The 22,967-nt window shown below is 37.4% G+C and overlaps 1 protein-coding gene across 2 annotated transcripts in view; it reads right to left on the reverse strand.

Moving 5' to 3' along the window:
- Positions 1-10,198, reverse strand: part of Pgant9 (polypeptide N-acetylgalactosaminyltransferase 9) — an 81,206-nt gene extending 71,008 nt beyond the window's left edge. For both annotated transcript variants that reach the window (XM_030382999.2, XM_030382998.2), the window contains exon 1: positions 9,678-10,198. The gene's annotated coding sequence lies outside the window, so the exon portion shown is untranslated. The remainder of the gene's footprint in view (positions 1-9,677) is intronic.
- Between the last annotated feature and the right edge of the window lie 12,769 nt (positions 10,199-22,967).

Raw genomic sequence — 22,967 nt, forward strand, 5'->3', positions numbered from 1 at the left:
ACACATATCTTATATCTATGTATGTCTATACATTTATGAAGATATACACATACATATATCTTTTTATCTAAATTACTTATGTATGTCTATATCTTTAGAAAGATATGAGATATAGAGCTATTAAACGAGGTATAGATAGATAGACCAAAGCGGCAAAGGTATCGTCTCTATTTTCCCCAACTATATATTTATATGTCTCTATATCACATATTGGCATATGAATCTTCTCTTCTGCTCCTATCCCGCTCGCTCTTTCTCTCTTTTTCTCCTATCGCTTTTCTTTCTCCATCTCTAGTGTTTACTTAATATTAGCCAACTTTTTCTTATTGTGTATTTCAGATATCCACTCTCCATGGAGCACATGCATATATAATATATATACTTATGTTTTTTCGGGGCAAGTTCCTTCTCGCGTAATTCATTACTTGTTAAGACTCTTCTTATTTCTGCTGCCGCCCATTGTATGTTTAAACCCATCCCAACACACACACACACACACAAAGCAAATACACAAAGGAAGAACATGAAATAAAACAATAAGCGAGCTAGCAACAACGAGGAAATCGCTGCCTGTGTGTGTATCCGTCAGATATCGCGCCAACTATTTGTATTTGCCGAGTTGATGTTGCTGCTGCTGTAGTTGTTGTTTTTGTTGTTGTTGTCATTGCTGGTGCTGGTCATATTTTATGGCCCCCGCCGCGTAAACAATACAACAAAATATTCAGCGCGATAAGCGTTTTTATGCAGCACTCGAAACGAAACTCTCCACTGCGAACCAACCACCGGCAAGTACTCAAGACTGACCCAAGGCACATCACGACCAGAAGGGGCTGCCACATGTGGCAGCCGAGCAGCGTGTGCAACAAGTGGCACTGCGAGGTACTCGCGAGCGTAGCCAGGCAATGCACCGCTCGAAGGCGCATTAATTTGACAGCAGAGGACGACACGTGGACTTTGGACGTGAGTGAAATAAAGTGAGAAGCGAGATAAGATGTGACGCCAGCTGCAATTAATCACGTTAACAAATTCGCTCTGGCGGCGGAAAATTCAGAGGGGGCGAGTGCAAATTGTAATTAAAGTGACCACGGAGGCGAGGACAAACAAACAAAACTCGTTAAATTAGTTGCCAGCTAATAAAATGACTTGCTTTTCACACAAATCACAGCAGAGAGCAAAGCAGAGCGCGAGCAGGTGCGGACTCGGCCAAGAAATTTTCGGTTAAAGTGACCCAGCTGACTGAGTTGGTAATGAATAAAATGACAACCATTCGGGTACAGCGAATAAAATGACTTTTCGCTTGCTCAAATGACAGCAGATAATCAAAAAATTTGTGGGAAGACGCGAAAATTATCATGACTCTTGCAGTGGATCAAGAATTAAATTAGTACAACTAAGTGAGAACAGAGTTAAGATGAGGAAATGGCTCAGTTAGACGCATTAGTGACTGTCAAATTAAGCCAAAAGTCTAAAATGTAGAAATTACCCAACAAGACATAGGCATGGATAGCAACTGGGAAGTAAATGAAGTCAAATTATGCCATTAGTTTGCCCAAGTAAAGGAAGTTGAAATGCCAGATGAAGTACTTCATGACCCTTATATATATACAATTCTTAGGAAATGGAGATAAGAAGTGCTAATGCTGAAAATAGAATTTGAATATCAGATATAATTACTTTTATTCTTTCTTTAATAAATATTTTTTCTGGAATCAGTAAGAATGATAAAGAAATTATTAAATTAATTCTCAGTTTTCTATAATTAAATATGATTTTTGACTGAACAGATTAAAGTAAATCTAAAAAAAATAGATTCCCACTCATTCACGAAATAAAATGAACATATTGGCTTGCAAAATCTAGATAGATGGACAATCCATTTAAAGCTTGAGTCTTGAATTTTTAAATTCATAATCGCCACTCTGATACAGTGTCAAAATTTTATCGAAATGTCCACTAGAATGATTCTTCCGGTACCTCCGAAATGCTGTTACTTTCTAATATATGTAGCATCAATAAATATATTGCCTACTGCGGGCATGGCCAATCGGGTAAAACTTATATAGTCTGGCAGAGTAACATTTATATATCTTTTGGCCTCTCCTATTAATTTGTCAGCAAATAAAATGAAACTAGAGAACGCCCACATCAGAGCTCTAACTTGTTTTATTTTTAATTAAATATTCTTAAGCAAGTTTATGGTCAGTAAATGCTCATGGTAAAAAGCCAACAGATTTTATTATTTTATTTATAAGTTAGGCTCCCAACTAGTTAAGCCTTTGTGCACTTTTATTCAATCAACTCTTCATCTTATTCTTATGCAAATTCCGAGTGAGCTGCCTAAAGATTTGCCGTCAGAACCAACAATAAATGGATTTTATATTGTTTTTACTTTTTATTGTATTTTTCTGTTGATTGATCCTTGCTTTATAGAGCGATGGCTTTTGCCCCATTTGGTCAACATTCTTGTGGGCTGTCTTTGGGCTGCCTTGTGACTGCGTGACATGTGCCAGGCGCTCCAATTTATGGCCAAAGATACGACAACTATAAATTGTGGCTAGGTATTGATTGTTGCTGTTGCTCTTACTGCTGCTGTTGCTGCTACGGCTATTGTTGTTGTTGACGTTGTTGTTGTTATTGCTGCGTGTGTTGACAGTTGACAGTTGAGTAACAAGGTCATTATGCGGCTATTTGTGGGCATTTGCCTCTGCTGCCGCTGCCGCTGCCACTGCCGCTGTCGCTGCATATAACAAGTTTGTGCGTCATGAGATACGAATGTATCTGCAGATATAGCTGCGTATCTATTGCCGTGTGTCCGTCTATCTGCGTGCGTAATTACAGTTAACGTTGAGCGGTCAAAGCTCAGCTTCATTTCCGCTGCCAACTCACAATTCTTATTGGCCTTAGATCTTCAAATTTATGATTGATGTCTAGCCAGAGCAAACGAGCCATAAGAGGAATGGGGCATGCACAGCAAAAAATTCTTGAATTGAAGTTTCAATAAAATCAAAATCGAACCAAAAGTGAATTAACAATACTTAAACTATATTTATATATATATTTTTATATAATATATATGTATATATATTGATACGCCGATTTTTGACATATTTCATTCACCTTTTTGTACAGTGTATACCAACATATATCTTTTGCTTGACAGGTAGGCAGCGCAATGCTGATCCCTAGCCACAATTGAGCCGTCTTTTGTTCAGTTTGGTCCAGTAGCCGTAGCCGCAGACACACAGGCTGAGCTACGGATACAGATGCGTATCTTTCGTTTCATTTAATTCTACTTTTTTTTTTTGTATTGTTTAGCATTGTTTGGGCCTGCCCCACGTCTGAGTCTCGTCTCGTCTTAATGTCTGAGCAGCTAGCTGTGTGTGCGTGTGTGTGTTGTCTGCGTGTTTGTTAGATTTCCATATTTGTTTTGTGCCCAGCAGCGATTAGGCGCAGGTCTCTGGCTGATGGGCCCAATTAGTGTACGAAATTGTCTAAATATTTGAGCTACTTAGTTTTCGGCTCTTAATTCTGGACACTTTTGTTTGCGCATTGAGAGTGTGTGTATGTGAGTGTGTGTGTGTGTGTGTATGTGAGCTGCCACTTGACATTGATATGATCTTTGATAAGATGCAGCTGGTTCTTCGACACGCAAAACTGGATATGGATGTGGGTCGATCGAATCGAGTCGAGTCGGGTTTATGGTCAGGCAACAAGCCGAATGCGTTGCGCTTTCACCACAAAAGCTGCACTCGAACAGAGCCGCAGAAGCACCAAAAATAGCTTCACACAAACACACAGATGCACATACACACACACACACACACACACACACTCAGGCAGTTACCCGGCGACAAATGCAGATAGAAATGCGGACAGCTACTCAATCGAAGTAGCCGCAGCGAATCCATCCGAAAGCAAAGTGAAATGCAATGCTAAAAGAGCAAATGATGATAAGGATGACTTGGCCAACATTTTCGTTGAGCCAAAACCTGAGCGGTCAATCACTAGAAGATACCCTTTAAAAAAGCTAGCACTGCGAAAGATACCCTTTAAAAAACTAGCAACAGATGTTATGCACTTCAATTCCATTTAAGAATAGCGATTGTCGATTTGATGTGATAGAAATTTATAGATAATAATCGTTAATATTTTTAATACTTGCTAAAAAGTGTTTTATACTAACCTAAAGCTCTATGTCAGCAGCTAACTCAAACTGTTTTTAGTCCTAATAACAATCTTAATATATTTTTAATTATCGATTATAAGTTATCGTGACCGATTAACATATTTAATAAATTCTAAAATGTATTCTATAATATCTTATAGCCTACAAAGCCTCGATGTAACCCTCGGTGAGTATCGATTTTAGTACAGAAGTAGTTTAAAGAATTATATTAAAGGATTTATCGATTACTGTTTATTTATCAATTTAATTTATGGGAAAGAAAGAAGCTATATCGAATAACATATCAATCGGCAATACCCTTCTGCCATGCTACTACAGGGTATGCAAAGCAAAAGATGAGGTTTCAGTTGCATTTGCAGTTGCAGTGCCGCGACTGAAGATGACTGCCGCATTCCGAAAGATGCAGGCCCGAAAAAAAGCAACCAAAAACAAAAACAAAAAACCTTTAAAAAAAGAGACCCAAAGACTTTGGTCTGGTATAAATCGCTGTTAATGCTCTTGTTGTGGTTGTTGTTGTTATTGTTGTTTGTAGTTGTGCTGCAGGAACCAGTTTGGTTTGAATTTTATGTGTATTTGGTTGAAAATTTACGAGTTTGGCGAATAAAGCAGCAAAGAATTCAATGAACTCGTCTTCACTTGGACTTCTAAGCCAACTCAGCAGCGACTCCAGCAAACACATGTAGTTTAAGCGTTTACACAAACACACACACACACGCATATATGTATATACACATATATTTATATGTCTAAAGGTATATAGCACAAAGACAGTTAAAATGGAGGCCTATCTACCTCCTAGTTATGCAAATGCCTGCCTGTCCGCCTGCCCACCCGCTGCAGTAGGCTCTAAGGCCAGGAAATTGCTTTCGAATTGGTTTAGCTACGAATTTTTATGCCAGCCAAGAACAACAACAGCACCGACTGCTGTGTTTGTTGTTGCTGTTGCTGATGCTGTTGCAGTTGCTCACTTGTAGCTGCAGGTTGTCGTAACATTTGTCTTGTCATTGCAGTTTGTAGATCCTGCTGCGGCACAGCCTCAAATTCGCAACATCCACTTCAGAGCCCCAGCCCCCTGATTATACCCTTTCAGACTTTCAGACTTTGGGCAATTAGCTGCGAGCTCCGACTCGGTTCGGTCAGTTTGTCATTTGTTAGCCGCTGCTTCGCTCGGTTCGTCTCTAACGCATTCTTGCCTCTCATGCCTAAATCGTGGCCAAGTTATAATTAAAATGCAGACGGAGAGCAGCAATTTATGGCCAAAAGAGCTGGCTATTTAAGTATTAATAGCCATCATTAAGGGTCTTTAGATGCTGTTGGCAACTTAATAAAGATGCACCACAATTAAATCACTCAAAGCTTCTTTGACGATGTTTGGAGAGATCATGAGAAAGCTCAACGTGTATTTAAGTAATTACGTGTTTGTCAATATATTTAACTTTTAATTACTTAGAAACTTTTTATTATAAGAATCGATAGCAAATTACGGATAATTAATGAAATTGCTAAAAATGATTTTGTGCTATAATGTATCGATAGCAAAATATCGATCGTCATCAAATCAATTTAGAGTATTCTTTCGGAGCGGATCATTATTAAATAGCCCAACTCGTTTACAAAAAGAATAAATTATCTCTTAGACGATAGCAAACTGAAGTATCGATTAATAAAATATATTGTAAGATAAATAGTGAATAATTATATAAATTACTAACTTGACTAAAATAGTATGAGCTATTATAATTATTATCGATAACATATAGAACTTATTAAACGGATGACACAATATCGTAGTTCTAGTTTTGCTCTCTCTATTCTCATATTTAGTTTTCAACAATTAAAAATCTGTCGATTACTCGATACATACCGATGCATTTGATATACCCCGAAAGTAATCGAAAGCTTAGGTCATGACTAATTAAATTTATTATTAAACACATATTTGAAGCAATTACTTCAAAAATTGATCGAGAAATTCAAAACACTTTTATTATAGGTACAATTTTATCGATAACATATAAGGTCAGTTAAATGTGGCTAGCCATATGCATAAATTCACTTTACACTAGCTGGACAGGCATGGACGCGCGTTCACATACTTATGTTGGCAACTGTGCCAAGTTAGAAAGAGCCTCTTCTTGAGTTACACAAAGTTCTTTCGCAACTAGAGACACGAGTTGAGGTTAAGTCTTGCATAAACAAACTTGGTTGGCAATCGGACACTACGTGAGCTCAGCTGAACTGAACTGAACTGAACTGAACTGAAATAAGCTGAAAATGCAGCTCCCCGCACGGCTTGCAGCTTCCCTGGTCCAAGTGCAGTTTCCGCTTTCAGCTGCCATTCGAAGTGCTACAGTTATCCAGTGGCAAATACAGTTATACACACAAGCACGCTCACACACACACACACACACACACACTCGAACTACAATTCACATACGTGCCTTCAGTCTTTTGGGACGACATTAGATTACAGCAGCCGCTGAAAAGAGATCTACGAAGCGTCGTAGCTATCTATGCAAATTCCTCTCGATCGTCTCGCGAAACGTGTCCAAGAAAGAAGAAGCTGAGACACAAGACTAAATAAAACACAGCAAACAAACGTATATTCCTACCTGTATACTCATATAATAATATAAGTAATATAAGCGCTTTTGTTCAGGTGCTCATTCGATAAAATGCAGTTGTTCTCTGTTTCGTAAAGAACGTGTCGAACGTGCGAAATGTTCAACAGATTAGCATTCAATTAAACTATTTTTTGGCTTGTTTTTCATCTCTGTGTGCTTTGCTATCTCACACCTGGGCGCCTCATAAATCAAGAGAGTGGCCAGGCCATGATGTAAGAGCCGTAATATCATTGTGATTAATTTATTGAAATTAACATAAATGGCAACAGCTTTAACTTGTACGCGGGCCCGGGTCCCGGCACAGCCAGCTTTTCGGCCAACATTTATAATTAAATTTAATTACCGCTGCTGCTTCTTAATGATGCAGTCCACAAGCAACGAAAATAAAAGGTACCCCGACTAGAGAGCGGAGGGAATGAAACCCGTTTTCAACGTAAATGAATGTGGCATTTTATTAAATAAATAATTATGAATGAAAGAGTAAATAACTATGCATGTGTGTGAGTGTGTGTGTGTGTCAATGAGAGAGACAAACACATTAACTCTTACTTGTAGCCAAAATGCGAGCTGGCCAAAAAGGTTTCATCAACGAAATTTGAGAATTTGCGAACAGACGAAGGGCAAATGTATACATACATATATATATAAATATGAGATCCTACGAATGCCATAAACAACAAAAATTGTCAGAGGAAGGGCAGTAATTGAGGGAGAACTTTTAAGCCACATTTTAAAATACCACAAAGGGGAAAAAACAGTAACAAAGAGAAGTAAATGAAATGCAAACATTTAATATAAAAATGCAAAAATACAATGTTCAAGGGCAGAGTTACTAAAGGGGGTTCATAAAAAATATTTTTATAGGGAATGGTATTTATAAAGCATTTTATTTACTACGACTACTGCAAAGCAATTAGATTTATTATCATTTAAATTTGTTTTTATTTCACTTGAATCTATTTATATTATTTTAAAAATATTATAAAAATGCATTTGAACAAGCTTCAGCTGAAGCAACGTTAGAGGAAGAGTTCTTCGTAATTATAAAAAATGTAAGAGGGAGCTAGAAAGTGAAAGAGTCCCAAAAGGAATGTCAAGATACATACATACAGGAAAATAAAGAAAAATAACACGCATAAAACATAATTGAAGAAAAATTCTTGAAAACAAAAACAAAAATGTTTGCTAGAAAAATACCCAATGTTATCACGGAAAAGGAAGTAAAGACAAAAATGCCAGCGAGAATTTCATAATTACTCAGTTAATTCTGCAGAAGTTTTCTGCTAAAATTAAAACACATGTCCTCTGCGTCTCCCTCCTCTACACACAAATAAATTATCTATCTTCGAAGAACACGCTAAGAAAAATGGCATAGAAACGCTGAACAAGCGACATTTTCGCATCTTTACTCCAACCAACTCTTTTTTTCCCAGTTCCTAGAAGGAGGTGCTAAAAAATTCATAAATATGTTAGAAAAAACACACTCTAAAATAGATTGCAAGAAAAAAATATATAAGAAGTGGATTTAGCAAATACAGAATTTAGAACACCTTGCGGCTCATGGGAAAAGCAAATAAAAACTAAAGTGGAGAACACAAGCGTAACTCAGATTTTTTCTGATAACGTTAACAACCCATAAAAACTCGAAACAAAGAAATAAGAGAATGTTGGGTTTCTGCTCTTCAGGTGTAGAAAGGTTCTAAATTCAGCTTTAATTATGCAGATTAATAAAAATTTCGTCTAATTAGCGTATTCAGAAAGACAAGAGGCTCTATCAGGCATTTCATCTACATGCGTCCCGGTTGCCTTCTGATTTCGCTCGTTCCTCCTGGCCAAAAGTGTGTCAGCTAACGGTTTGTCGGCCCTTCGTCTCTCATGAGCTGCCTTCAATGATAATTAATACAAATTTTGGCCCGTTTCTAGGCCAATAGAAAATTGTATACAGCACGAACCCAAACAAACCGGCTAAATGCAACCAGACAGGGGCCGAGGGGCGGGCCGCGCCAGGGGGTGGGCAGACACAGGGTTGCATTTCGAAAGGGTGGCAACGAGCCAGCGTCAAGCAAAACAAAACAAAACAAAATAAAACCATGCAAAGCAAAACAAAAGAAAAGCCAGCAACGGGCCACAGCTGGCTTCGGTTGGGCATGAGAATCAAATAAGAATTTATTGATTTTTCTTATTTGCCAGCGCGCAAAAACAAAGTCGAGGAAGTGGCCAATAAAAATAATTTGCAAACAAACAAAAACAAAGCAAAACACAACTGAAAAGCGAAGCGAAGCGAGGCGAGGCGAGGCGGGGCTTACCAGCGCCAAAAACAAAACTGGCAAAAACAATGTCAATGCACGCCAAAATAAAAGCAACGAACAAGACGAAGAAGAAGAAGAAGAGGAGAAGAAGAAGCCGCCGCACGCAAAGACAAGAACAACCAAAGCAGACAGCAACAGCAACAACAGCAACAACAGCAACTGAAATGCGCGTAGCTAAGCACGCAAAGGGTGGAGTAGAAGGAGATGGGAAGAGGCGCAAGGGGGGGTGATAAGGGGGGTAGTGTAGTAAATGTCAGCTCAAGTTAACGGAGCCACGCGGAACGCCACACACGCAAGCAACAACAACAACAACAACAGCAATGACAAAAGAAATGTTTTGTTGTGCAGCGCCAGGCAAACAACAGACAGACAACAACAAACAGACAGCGGCACCTGCTGCCGCCGCCGAGGTTCTATGCGAACCATTCCGTTGCGCTCCGACATGTCTGTCCGTCAGTTCGTTAAGTTGTGTTGTTGCTGTTGCTGTTGTTGTTGTTGTTGGTGCTTAGCTCCTGGTCGCGTGGCAGCGACACTTGACGTTCAATTCGACTGACTTACCAGCGTTCCTCGCTACTACTGAGCCTCTGCCTCTGCCTGCGCCTCTGGCGCTGCTGTTACTTTGATTTGGCTGTCAAAACGTTGGCTGCGCTGCTTTTAACAGCAACAACTCCTCTGCGGCCTTACGGTAAAAAAAGAATAAGAAACACACACACTGCACTGCACTGAACTATGTTGTAATTTAACCTTTATTTTCTGAGATTTTTCATTTATTCAAAAATTTATACAACTTGTAAAAGTATTCACGCTGATAATTTCTTGTATGCTTATTACATTTAATTTTCACTCATTTGACACGGCCAACAGCTGACTGTGTTTGCTTTGCTGCCGATTTTAGTGGGATTTTTCACGCGCCCTCACACACACACATATACATACGAACGCTGACACACGGACACACAGAACGCCTGCACCTGTGTGCGAGAGTTGTCGAAGAAATTGGTGAAATGCAACGTTTGACTTCGCGCGCGTCCCACTTCCAGCTGCTTCAACGCTCGAAAATCGACTAACACTGACTGAAGCGAGAGCCCACTGCAGACGACTCAAACTTGTGTGTGTAGCGAATCGGTTTGGCCTGCGCCGGCTAACCGTTGGTTCGCCCCGCAACATGTTCGATGTGGGAGTGCGTGCGTGCATGTGTGGGTGTGTGCGTGTGTGTGGGTCAGTCTGGGATAAGCCTCGAGCGATAAAAGGTTGCCATGCTCCGCAGGCAACATTTTCGTCTTTTTTGCGTTTTTTCGTGTTTCTTAGCTTAGGATATGCGGGTACCCCAATCTCAATATGTGTTATCTATAAATAGTACGCACAGTAATAACTGTAGCATAGACCCACTTTTGCTGCTTGACTGAATATTTTACGATTCAAGCTAAATTTTATTTATCATTCGACAATACTCGAGGGTACACTTTACAAATTTCCGCTTCTCCGCTCTTTCCATCGGTCTGTTCTTCCCCTAGTTTAATATAAGTACTTAAGTTCTGCTTAGAGCTACAGCATAGGCAGCTGGGATTGTATATCATTTTTCTCTCAACACAAGACTCCAATTAAAATTGAATTTGTATTTTTTTTGTTTTGGTATTAAAGTAAATTGTTTACTTATTAAAAAAAGACTAACTATTTTTATTATATATTATTTAATATATATTTTATTCAATATTGTTTTATTATTTATCTTTTATGTTTGGCTTATCTAAAAATATTTACACAATTCTGATATAATTTATATCTAATAAATAAGTCAATATTTTTGTCATTATATAATATTTATTAATCTTATTATATTTGTATCTTTTTTTCTATTTTTCTATTACATATCAAAGCTTTATATTGTATTCCTTTTAAAGAAAACTGAATATTCTTTTTGATTTGAAGTCAATAACATGTTTACTCAAAGGAAATGCAATTATCGCATGAATGACCACTTAGAAATATCTTCCATAAGTCACAAATAGTTTCAATGGGCCATAAATCTTATTTGCAACTTTTACTTATCAGTCTGCCTAAAGGTTGCACAAATTGTTTGATTGTGGCCTAGGTGACTAATAATAATAGATAAGGCGACGTTTCAAGGTACATATACAAATGGTTGGCGCTGAAGCCCAATTTAGAATTACTTAAAAAGCGGGCAATTACAGATTAAATGAAATGATACTATAAATTAGCTTTAATCAGAAGAAGAATTTCATTTTGATTACTATTTTTTTGTTTTTTTATATAGTGTTCCTTATGACTTTAATTGTCTTTGAACTAAAAATCAATTTTATAATTTATACAAATATTTCTTAGGCAAGTACATTCTCTATTAGTATTTCTTACCTTAACATAATGTTATCCTTTTACCCTTACACCCGGATAATTTGTCTTTCACTAAAACTAAATTGCTTATAAAAATGTCTTATTATTATATTTACGCTTCGTACAGCGCTGCCAACTTGTGGCATTGACTTCCAACCTGTTGTCAGGTGCTGGCAGCAGCGTCGAACATGTTGGCTCCGGCCAGCGCATCTCTGACGCAACAGCATGCAACCAACAATGTTCGCAGCCGGCATTCGAGATGCGTCGAGCATGTTGCGAGTGAAGCACTTGACGCTGCGTCCCATGCACGTGGCTCATTTGCATTTGTGGTTGTGTTTTGTTGTGCGTTAGCCGCAGGGGCTGATGGCAGGGTGGGGGGCTTGTAAAAGTTGGAAATTGCGGCAAATTTATGGTTTAGAACTGAAAATATTTCTGCAGGTGATGTCTTGATTGAATATTAACAATTAATAAAGCCCATGGATTGACAGCCTAATGTATAGGAAATTGAATTTTATAATTATATTTTCGTATTAATATTGCAACTCTATCAACGGGTGTAAAAGGTAAAACATAATTAATAATTAAAACTTTCATATATTTGTATACGATTTTTAATAAAAATAGAGAACAGTTTTAAAAGTTAAAAGCTCGCAAAACTCTCTCATTTACCTGGCTTATTCAGCTATTTAAATTGTATAAAATTCGTCACTCAATTAACTAAACAAGTTTTAAGCTTCGCTCATAAACAGCTTTCAAAATTACTTTAAACTGATATTATTTTGTGTTCATTCAGCACTTAATTGATTCAAACACCAGCTGACTTTCGCCTTAAGATGGAAACACGTTTCGAAGCACTTTAAAAAGCTTTTAGTTCGACTTTATGTGAGTTGGGTCTCTTTAGAGTTTGTCACTTTTATGCAAAAGTTAATTAATTAGTGTTAGAAAACAGCTGTAGAAGCTCATTAAAAACTCGTTGCACTTGCAGCCAATTAGAACTTGCCACCCAGCACAGCTGCGCTTCTAAACTTTTATTTGTGCACAGTAAGCAAAACGAATTAATCTTTATTAAATAATAGATGGAAGTCCCGCAGCTTTCATTTGATTGAACAGCTGCTGCTGCTGCTGCAGCTGTGGCCAATAGCCAAGGGTCAATGCAAATTGCAGGTGGCAGATGCACTTCTCAGATAATATACAAATCGATTTTCAGCACTTGGCAATTGGCTCGACTGGGCCGCAAATTGACAATTTTTGGATGGCGACGAAACTGCACTTGGATTGCAGCAATTTCCGAGGCTTTCCCGATCGCTTTCCCAGCTAACAGCCGTTGCACTTTTCATTTTTGTTTGCGTTTTCATTCGAAAAGGACAAGAATCGCAATCAACTTCGCTCATTTCTTTTTTTTTTTTTACTCAAAGTTTTACTTTTCGCTTTTTCTTTTTTCACAAAACTGAAACAGAAGTTGGCCCGAAACGAGTTCACAAAGTTTTCCACTGTTTGCCCTGCTGTCTATTGATAAACTTGACGTCGTATGCACAAGTGCATTTTATTTGGCAAACATCTTCACCCTCCCTCTCTCTCTCTCTCTCTCTTCCTTTCTCTCTCTCTATCGCTCACTCCCTTGTGACAATTGAAGCCTTTGTTTAGAAATTGTGCTAACTCGCGGCCAGAGTCGACGTCAAATATGCATATAAAGATGTTCCCTGGTTGCCAACTAGCCAAGTGAAACCTCGCTCGACTCGAGTTTCACCAGCCTTCAATTCTATCCATGCCAAAAACTTTGTGGCTGAACTCAATTCGAGATTTTCAATTAAGAGTAACGTCAGGGGATTTCGAAATGCATTTCTCGTGTTAACTTCTGCGAAAGACTTGCAGTTCGTTATTTAGATTCTATTTCGGTGAACGAATCTTTTAAAAGAGTAGCAGCTAAGACATACACCAATTCGATAACACTTCGATAACATATCGATAACATATCAATTGCCGAGATACGACTATAACGATTTGTTATACATTATCTTCTGTCTTCATCTATATATGTATATATAAATATTTTATACATTATCTTCTGTCTTCATCTATATATGTATATATAAATATCTATACGAGTATACGCATATTTAATTGCAGTTAGGTAAATTAACAAAAATATATCGGCAATATTAGCTTTCATAATATTTTGTATTATTTTGTATTAATTTATATTATTGGTTTATAACATGTGCTTAGGTATACTCTAAGCCCTTTGCAAATGGAAATTCTGGGTTTTATGTTTCTGTTCTCAGATAGTTTTAATTTATTATTAACTGTTGTTTCCAATAAATAAATAAATCCCAATTGTATATTATTTATTATTATTATTATTTTCTTTCTTAATTATTTTCAAATGTCTTCTTTTATATTTTATTATCATGCTTGAATTCCATGCATCTTAACATACATATGAATATGTATATGTAAATTTTCCATTACCGAAAATCTATCGATATACAACTTCTTTGGTTTATTCTTATCAGCGCAAACATATTTTCATTTTGATTTTCGATTTAAACAGTTCATGCATATTAAGCTCATTTTTTTCTTTATTTTCGCTTGAGTCCAGCTGCACTGGACGGCGGGTTGCCTTACCTGATTTGGTGCTCTGCCAATTTGCTGGCCAATTGAAAATGCAATGCACGCCCCGGACCAAAAACTCATTTGCAACACTTCACGCAATGCAGGCGATTTCGATTTAGCCAAGATCAAGGGCGATAATAAAGAGCGCGGCGCATTGCAGCGCGTTGCGTGCCACAGCAGCGGCTATAAATAGCAGCAGGCAGCCAACAACAACCAAATGCAGCAGCAGCAGCAGCAGCAACTTGGTCTTATCCCAGCTGGCTGATCTTTACGCAACAACAGCAGCAACAGCAACAGCAACAGCAACAGCAACAAGCAGCAAGAAGCAACAACAACATTCCTTTCGACATTTAATTAACGATCGCGATTGCAATCAATGCAACGCGTCTTGCCACGCCTTCCCGCCCCCGCTCCCGCTGCCTGTCCTGCCCGGCCCGGCCCCGCCTGTGGTGGCCAGTTAGGCCAGAAAGCTGACAAATACTGTAATTAATTTTAATTGCAGCGATTGGCGCCCGCTTTTTCCGTCTCATTAAAGTTTGCTGCCTGCGGGCCTTAATTTAGGCCAACAGATAAATGAGACGAGCGGGACTGAGCGAGCTTTGAGGTCCTGTGAGCCTACAGGATTGTCTATCATAAGCGGAAAGCAGCAGCTATAAGCAGCAACAACAACAACAACAGCAGCAACAACAATGACAACCACGTTTTGGTACGTGTTTTTGCACCTAATTGCAGGCGTGTCGCCTACAAATGTTGCACGTAGAAGAGGCAGACGCAGAGGGTCGGCATGTCAGTGGATGGGCGTGCCAGAGAGGAAGTCGTGGCATTAGCAGCGCTTAATGCAGCATCAGTTCTTTGTTGATGGCCATCGATGTTGTTGCTGTTGTTGTTGCTGTTGCTGCAGCTGCTGTTGCTCTTTGCATAGCTTTTAGAACTGTGAGAATCAAGTGTAGCAAAAGCAATAAAGTGTTCAACAGCAGCAGCAGCAGCAGCAGCAGCGCATTGCAAGTGTAAGTATTAGACTAGCAAATGCCCTGTGAGCACTGAGAGTCGTCTCATTCATGCTCGCTTAGAATTTTGTGAGTGTGCGTACAGAAATGAGACTAGCAAATACTCTGCATGCATTGAAAGAGAATTGTGTGTATGCATACCAAATTAGTGGACTACGGATGTGCATATATGTATATAAGCGAAATGGAAAGTAGACTAGAGAATAACCTGCGCGCATTGAGTCGTTTCTTTCCATGAATATCAAGTTGTAATACTATGCATTCGTATGGAGGACTAGACCCTGCAAGGGTATATATTGTATGCTGCAGAATAGAAGAAGAAGCGATCTAGTCCTACTGCTCATAAATAAAATATGTTTAGCCCTTGCTCCTTCGCATTGTTTGAAATATATATGTATATATAATAGCTACAATAATTGTATTCAATATAAAATTATTTCATTTTATAAATTTATGGCTCATGCATACGTGGGTTCAAATTACGTCCAATACGCCCTACAAGCTCAAAGCGGCCATTTGAGAGATATAAAATTCAAAATGTAATAGTAACATATATACTTGAACTAAATTAAATACATGATTATTATCATGAACAGAAAAAATTTGAGTTAGGCTCTTATATGGTATGTTTTCAAAAAGATTAATTTACTTATTTTTAATTTCTTAAACCAATACAAAATTATAAACAATATTGCATACGGAAGGAAGATTATTTTACTATATGAACTATACTAAAAGAGTTTAGATTTTTTGTTAACGTATAAAATTAAAGACCTAATTGACAGGCAATTAGCATAACAATTGCGTATTAAAAATACAACCAACAACCAAAATTATATATTTATTGTGGTCGATAGTCAATTATGCTGATAATAGAAGAGGACAGTTCTCGAAACACCTGCCCAATATGAGCGAGCTAAAACTTGTTTATTGTTGATATCAAATCAATAATCAATAACAATTAAGCCTATGTTAAGTGGATTGAATATTATTTATAAATAATCTTTTTTTTAAGAGCAGCATTTGCAGTTGGACTTTTAAGAGCGGAAATGTGGCACCCTCTACACTCGCTTCCCTCCATGAGCGCATTGTACGTTTATTTGATGAAGACAAGCTTAAATTTTGTGCGGTCAGTCCCTACATCAAAAGAAGAACACCGGAAGTTGCAACAACTTTGTAAATTTAAATCGGATTTGAATAAAGAATATAAAGAATGTATATAAATCAGAATCATGTAGAAATAAGAAATTAAAAAGTGAATAGGGACTACAAACATCAAACTCACAATCTGCGTATAGATTTCACATTCTCCCTCTCAATCAACCTACACATACCTACCACATACAAGTTCAGCATGTCCCATCTGTTATTTCATACAGGGTATCCCACTCACTGCGTGTCGCTTCTTGCTACGTTTTTGGCATGGCTCAAGTGCAATAACAATATAAAATACTTTAAGTGTTCAGTTCATTGAACGTGCACAAATCCAATTAGATTTTCTGTATACACATACAATCACTCACATGCACACCCACACACGCAAATACAAACAGCCGGACATAACTAATACATTCGCACTCTCATCAGAAGAATTTTGTAGCATACTTTTGTGAGCAGCTAAATTTCACTAGTCAATTTGCCAACTTCAGACTATGAGTGCGTGTGTGTGTGTGTTTGTGTGTGCGTGAATGTGTTGGTGTGTGTGTTTGTGTGACTGCTCGATTGTATTATGTGCGAGTATTAAAAGTTTGACTGGCAAATTACTGTGCAGTTAATACTGCACTGCACGAATATTGATTTTAACAATTGCATGCATCTTCATATTTCATTAGTTGTTGATTCTGCATTTATTGCCCCAACAGAGGAAGGTTCTTGTACACAGCTAAGCTGTTTGCAACAATTGGAAATGTTAATAAGGATTTTACATTGTAAATATTACCATGCATGTGCGTAAGGCTACAGCTAGGAATAAGTTTGACTAAGTTACATTTTGTTGTTGTTTTAATTTGTGTTAAAAACACTAAAAAAAAAAAACATTTAAATATATTGAGATATTTTTTCAGTCAACATCTTTGTATTATAATCATAATTTTTTGACTTACATAAATATATATTATTAATTATTTTAGTTGTTTGAAATTAATTGTTTATATGTAAATTAAAATATTATAAAGTACTAATTGTAAATATGAATGATGTGCTTTTGTAAATTGGTATGTATCTTATGCCTATGTAAAAAATGTATAAATACGAGTGTTTATGTTTCTGAATAACTTGGGAATATACATAATTGTATTTTTATACCTGTGCTATAATTAATTTTATTTTCTTCTGTAATATCATTTTGGGTGTTAAGAATAAATTTTCGTTTGCACCAACAAAGTTTTTACATTAATTACGTCTTACAACGCAGAGTACTTGACTATATAGTAATATACATATCATGCTTCTCATATTCATATTTATTCATACTTCAGTATTATTATAGCTGAATATAATTTACTTACAGCTCGATTTCAACTTTCTTACGCTTTGCTAGAGTATAAAGAAATCTCATTTAAATTTTTTCTTGACTGCGCAACAATTTATCAATGCACACGACTGAGTGCATAATCAATTAAGCGGCTTAATTATGCAGCACATTTTGTGTGCATAAATCATTAAAAAAATTAAATAACAGCAACCATTGAAGTGCTCCTGAGATGAAAGAACTTCAAATTAATTTGATTAAATTAACAAATAAAAATAACAAAAGCCATAAAATATGTTCAGCAATATCAATAATATGCCATCAATATAAACTATTAGCAAGCAAAATATTTTATATATACATATGTGTTACATATATGTAAATGTGTACATATATAGGCCACAAAGCAGCCGCAACGAGCTAACAATGCCATTGAAAAAACGAAAGGAAAAAGTTGTCAGATTTCCATAGAATACAAAAGAAAAGAAAAAGTTTTGCAGACAATTAAGAAACCATAAACACATGCTGCCATGGATAACGGAAGCGGGAAACGTTCGCTGAGCACACACACACACACACACACATACATATACATATCTCACATATATGTATATAAATAGTAAATACCCACACACACACACACGCAGACAGACAAGCCAAAACTGGCAGCCAAAAAGTTGCAAAGCGCAATTTGAAAAACAGTAAATAAGTCGCGACGGATGCGAATGCGAAGGCGGATGAGGATGAGGAGCAAATACAGGGATATACGCTGCCAGGACACGTAGCTGGCGCAGAGTCAAGAATGGATTTGCATATGAGCAGCTGCCATTGAGTGAGTGTGAGAAAGCGAGGCAGACAGACAGAGCTAGGGAGTGAGGGAGAAAGATGCAGGCAATGACATGGCTTGGCAGCAAATTCTATTTCTATTTGTGTGCTTGCTACACCCTACCCTAATGTGCATCAGGGTGGTCCAAATGGCTTGTGACAAATGTGGCAGTCGAGACTATGCGAGGGGCGTCGCCGGACAGGTGTTTTGCGGTAAATGCGGATATGGTTAGGTGTCAGCCAAGCAGCTAGCAAAAAAAAAAGAAGCAAAAAATGGAGGAAAGGAACAGAAACAAACGCTGAACGTCAACTGCAGCTGGATTCGACGCAAATTTATGGCAATCGAGTTTGTGCTCGTATTTTCATCTCTTTGGTTGTGATTGGCAACGGAAAGTCCACTGGAATTGAACGGGTTACAGCAAAGTCAACTTCGTAGAGACTTAAGAACTTTGATAAGGTTAGGTTGGCAAATCTATAGATGTAATGGAATTAACATGAAACATATTGAAAACTTTATTTAAAAAAGTGAAAATGACATTAAATTTTGAATTGTTTAATTCTGTTTCAAATAAAAAAATTGAGCGTGATTTAAAAACAATTAAATCAGAACTATGAATTATTATAATAAAATCTTACTTTATTAAAATAATTTGTTTTACAGTAAAAAGTTCCTCAAACAAGAACAAAAAATATAAAAAACAGCATTAATATAAATTAAAATATATCCATTTAAAATATATCATTTCCTTGAAAATTACATTTTAATAAAAAAAAAAACATTTTGCTAGAAGTAAAATTAATTTTAGAAAAGGTTTTAATCTTTTTTCCTTTTTTTTTTAAGAAAAGTTAAATATTTTTTAAGATTAGATATTATATAAACTATGTTTTAATTGTAATATTTACTGGTCTATATTGGAACCCTTATAAAGAAATATTGATATAGCTGATAATAATTATAAAACTTGGTTAGCGAATTTCACTTTATATTTAGTTTGTATTTAAATTAAAATGTCAATTGATATGTTAATTTAAATTAGACTTAATATGCATAGATGAAGCTCACGCCCACACATCGGAGAGAGAGAGAGAGAGAGAGAGAGAGAGAGAGAGAGAGAGAGAGAGAAAGAGGGACAGGTAAGCAACTGGCTCAAAGTCCTTGCAGCGCAATCATAATTAGTAACCTGTACGGACATGTGTATGATGCATGTGTTGCAGCTACTGCTGTTTATGTTCCCGCTGCACACACACATATATACACATACACACACATAAGACCTGTGCTGTTTTGTTAGCCGCTGATATATTGGCTTTTAAGCCGGCTGCGGCCTGTTGCAATGTCAGCCCGGCAAGGCTCTAACCGTTCAAAGGACATCACATGAATAATGCGAGGCAATGGCAAAAGGTGCCAGCAGCAACTGAAGTCCGACGGCATGGCAGGACATCATTAAACTGTAAAAATGGCATTAGAGTGAGACACACAGAGAGAAAAAGAGCGGGACAGAGAGAGAGCGCGTGCTAAAGCTGAGGCAGAACTTGAGCCTCGGGCTGAGCAGCTTAATTGCAGCTTAGCCCTCAATTAAAGCGCACTGGGAAATGGAGTTGGAAAATGTGATTTGTGAGCAAGAGGAAGAGCGAGAGCGAGCAAGAAGAAGAGGAACAAACACTTTCGTTCATTTTGCCCAAAAACAAACGACGACAAAAGCAACAGCAACAACAACAAGAACAATGATAGAGCTGTTGGTAATGATGATGATGGCCATAAAACACCTTGGCTAATTTGCGCAAATTGTTTCCAGTTGCAGCTGACGTAACGATAAGTGAGAAACAAATGCTTGCCGAGTGAGGGGACGGAAGGAGTGGAGCGATATAAAAGTAGAGGGATTTGAAAAAAAACTAGAAGAGAAAGTGAAAGGGAGAGGGACAAGCTGAGGGAGAGGGAGAGACTGGGGCACAGCAATTATAACTTTTAAAATGACAGTAAAGACGAGTGGAGCGGAGAGCACAGCGTCCAATGGCATTAGAGTAGATGAGTAGTTTGTCCACTATATAGGGAATTGCGATTGTCACTCGGTGAGAGACTGAAATAGTTTTACCTGGTAGAAAATGTGTAGATAATAAGAAAAGTAGAAAGAGGTAGATGGATAAATTAATTATAGCTAGAGTTATGACAGTTAAATTGATTGTGATTAAAGAAAGGAGAGTCGAACGACATTCAATATATGAGAAATAAGTGGATAAAATATCTATGAACTTAATGTTACAATAAAATTCAATATGTAACGGAATATTAACTAAAAAAACTAAAGAATTAGGGCGGAACTATTACATCGAATAGAATAAAATGAAATTAAATAGATTTTAATATCTAATTGAGTAAAAGAAAATTCATTCAAATACAGAAATAAAAATATTCAATACCCTAATGTAATTGATTATTCTATAATATGTGAAGAGTTTTCCCGAAATTAATAAAACTAAATAATGTAATAGACTGGGAGTGAAACTAATTGGAAAAGCAATGAAGTGAAAAAATCTAATAAAATCATATTACTATAATTAAGATTTTTTTATCATAATACACTCATATATCTATAAATTGATTATACAACTGGATTTACATAGAAATTTAAATTATAAACACCAATTATTTTTAAAGGCGGAAGGAATTCTATTATTGTAATAGACTGTATATTTAACGCCATAAATTTAAAGTTCTTTTATATAATTAATAATTTTTTGTTTAAAATTATTATTTTTATAATTAATTGTTTTATACATTTGTATTATTTATATTATATAAACAGTATAAAATACTTATATTGCTGAAACCATTATAGGTGTAAGCAATAAATGTCACAGGGCCTTACTTCTAAGCATTATACTTTGCAGTTTTGTGAAGTTTGGGGGTCTTATCAGTAGCTACCTCTTGCTCTCGCAGTGCCTTGATCCATTTAGGGCATTTCCCACGCATCGCGAGACACGTAATCGAACGAAAAAAAAACTAAAACACCGAGTCATACACAGCTGCTAGCAGCTGGCCATGGGATAAGGCAGACTACGGAACTGCAGGGGGCGACAGGGCGGCTGGAAGGATTTACAGCGAAGCTGCTGGCAGTCGCCAACACATGACGCTAATGGAACCAACAAGCTGCCGGCATGGGTTCACGCTATCCACTATTTTACACACACACACACACACAGCCTCTGCCCCATCACCGCCTCCGTCTAGGTCCCCTGCGGCCCTCGGAAGGCTGTCGCAATAAATTTGCAGCGCCAAAGTGATAATGAAAGTGTTTCCTTCCGTTTTGGGCGAAGCTCAGCGCCAAGGCACAACAAATGTCAAAAGGGAGAGAGAGAGAGGAGAGAAAGGCCAGAGCCAGAGCCAGAGTAAAAGAGAATGAATGAGAAAAACAAAAGAATTGGGTTAAAATTATCAACGTACATTGTATACGCTTAATTTGAATAGAATTTACAACAGTGAGAAGCGCAGAGAAAGGCAATGTGGAAAAAGATATAAGTTATGCAAGAGCAGAATAATAATAAATAACTGTAAATATGAAATATGGATTTAAAGTGAATAATAATAACGATTAAGCAAAGTATTTAGTAAAAGTAATGGAGAAAACGGAGAGCGAGAGAGAGTGTGTGGTGATGATCCATATTCAAACGTATAAAAGTAAGGTAACATCAGACATAGAGGAGGCAAGGTGGGGAGAAATGAGATATGCATTAATGTATATAACACTTAGTTATCGAACAGAAAAGTGGATAGAGAACTAATTAGGAAAGGGAAAAACGGAAATGCAGGGAAACAGCGAAGAGAAAAGAAAAGACAGTGTTGAGAAATAACAGGATATGTTTAGGGAAAATCGATAAATTCTAATGAAGATGGTCACCAAAATACAGAGATATAGATTTAAGCAATATTAAAGAAAATTGAGGACGTGTTACGCTACAAATGAGAAGCTCTTAAGTTTTGCTAATATCAATATAACATATCATTCTCTTAGCTCCAACTGGCTGCTGCAGTTAGCGTGCTCCGAATTGGAGCAGTGTGCAAGTTGGGAGCTGGCGACTGGCTACTGGCGGCAACGAGGCGTATGCGCAACGCGCCATGTGCCACCTGCCCACACGTCACTTGCCAAGTCGCCACACCAGCGCCCCCTCCCTGGAGCCCTCCTTAGTTGCTGCAGCACGCTTCGTTCCGTTCGCTTGGCTTGTTTATTGTTTTCCGCTCAGCGAGAAATTCAATTTCGGAGGCAAACAAACACACGGCGCAAATAACAAATGAAACGCAGCGAATGCGCCAATTGCATTCTATGTAAATCTTGCCAAAGTGTTTCGCCCATTTATGTCAGGGAAAGAGAAAGACTAAGAAAGTGAACGGCCAAAGAGACAGAGAGAGGGAGAGTTAAAGGGAGAGAGAGAGCAGTCATCTAATTGTGCGCTTAAACTAAGCGTTGTCCAGTGCAAAACAGTTGGCAACAATTATAGAGCGCCATCCCACTTGAAAAGTCTTTCGGGAGCACGCCGCGCAGTAAAACAAAAATGCGCGTAAAAAACATGCCGTAAAGCGCAATT

This window comes from Drosophila navojoa, chromosome 5 (genome assembly GCF_054131105.1).
Source record: "Drosophila navojoa isolate 15081-1374.11 chromosome 5, UAZ_NAV_1.0, whole genome shotgun sequence".
Lineage (NCBI taxonomy): Eukaryota > Metazoa > Arthropoda > Insecta > Diptera > Drosophilidae > Drosophila > Drosophila navojoa.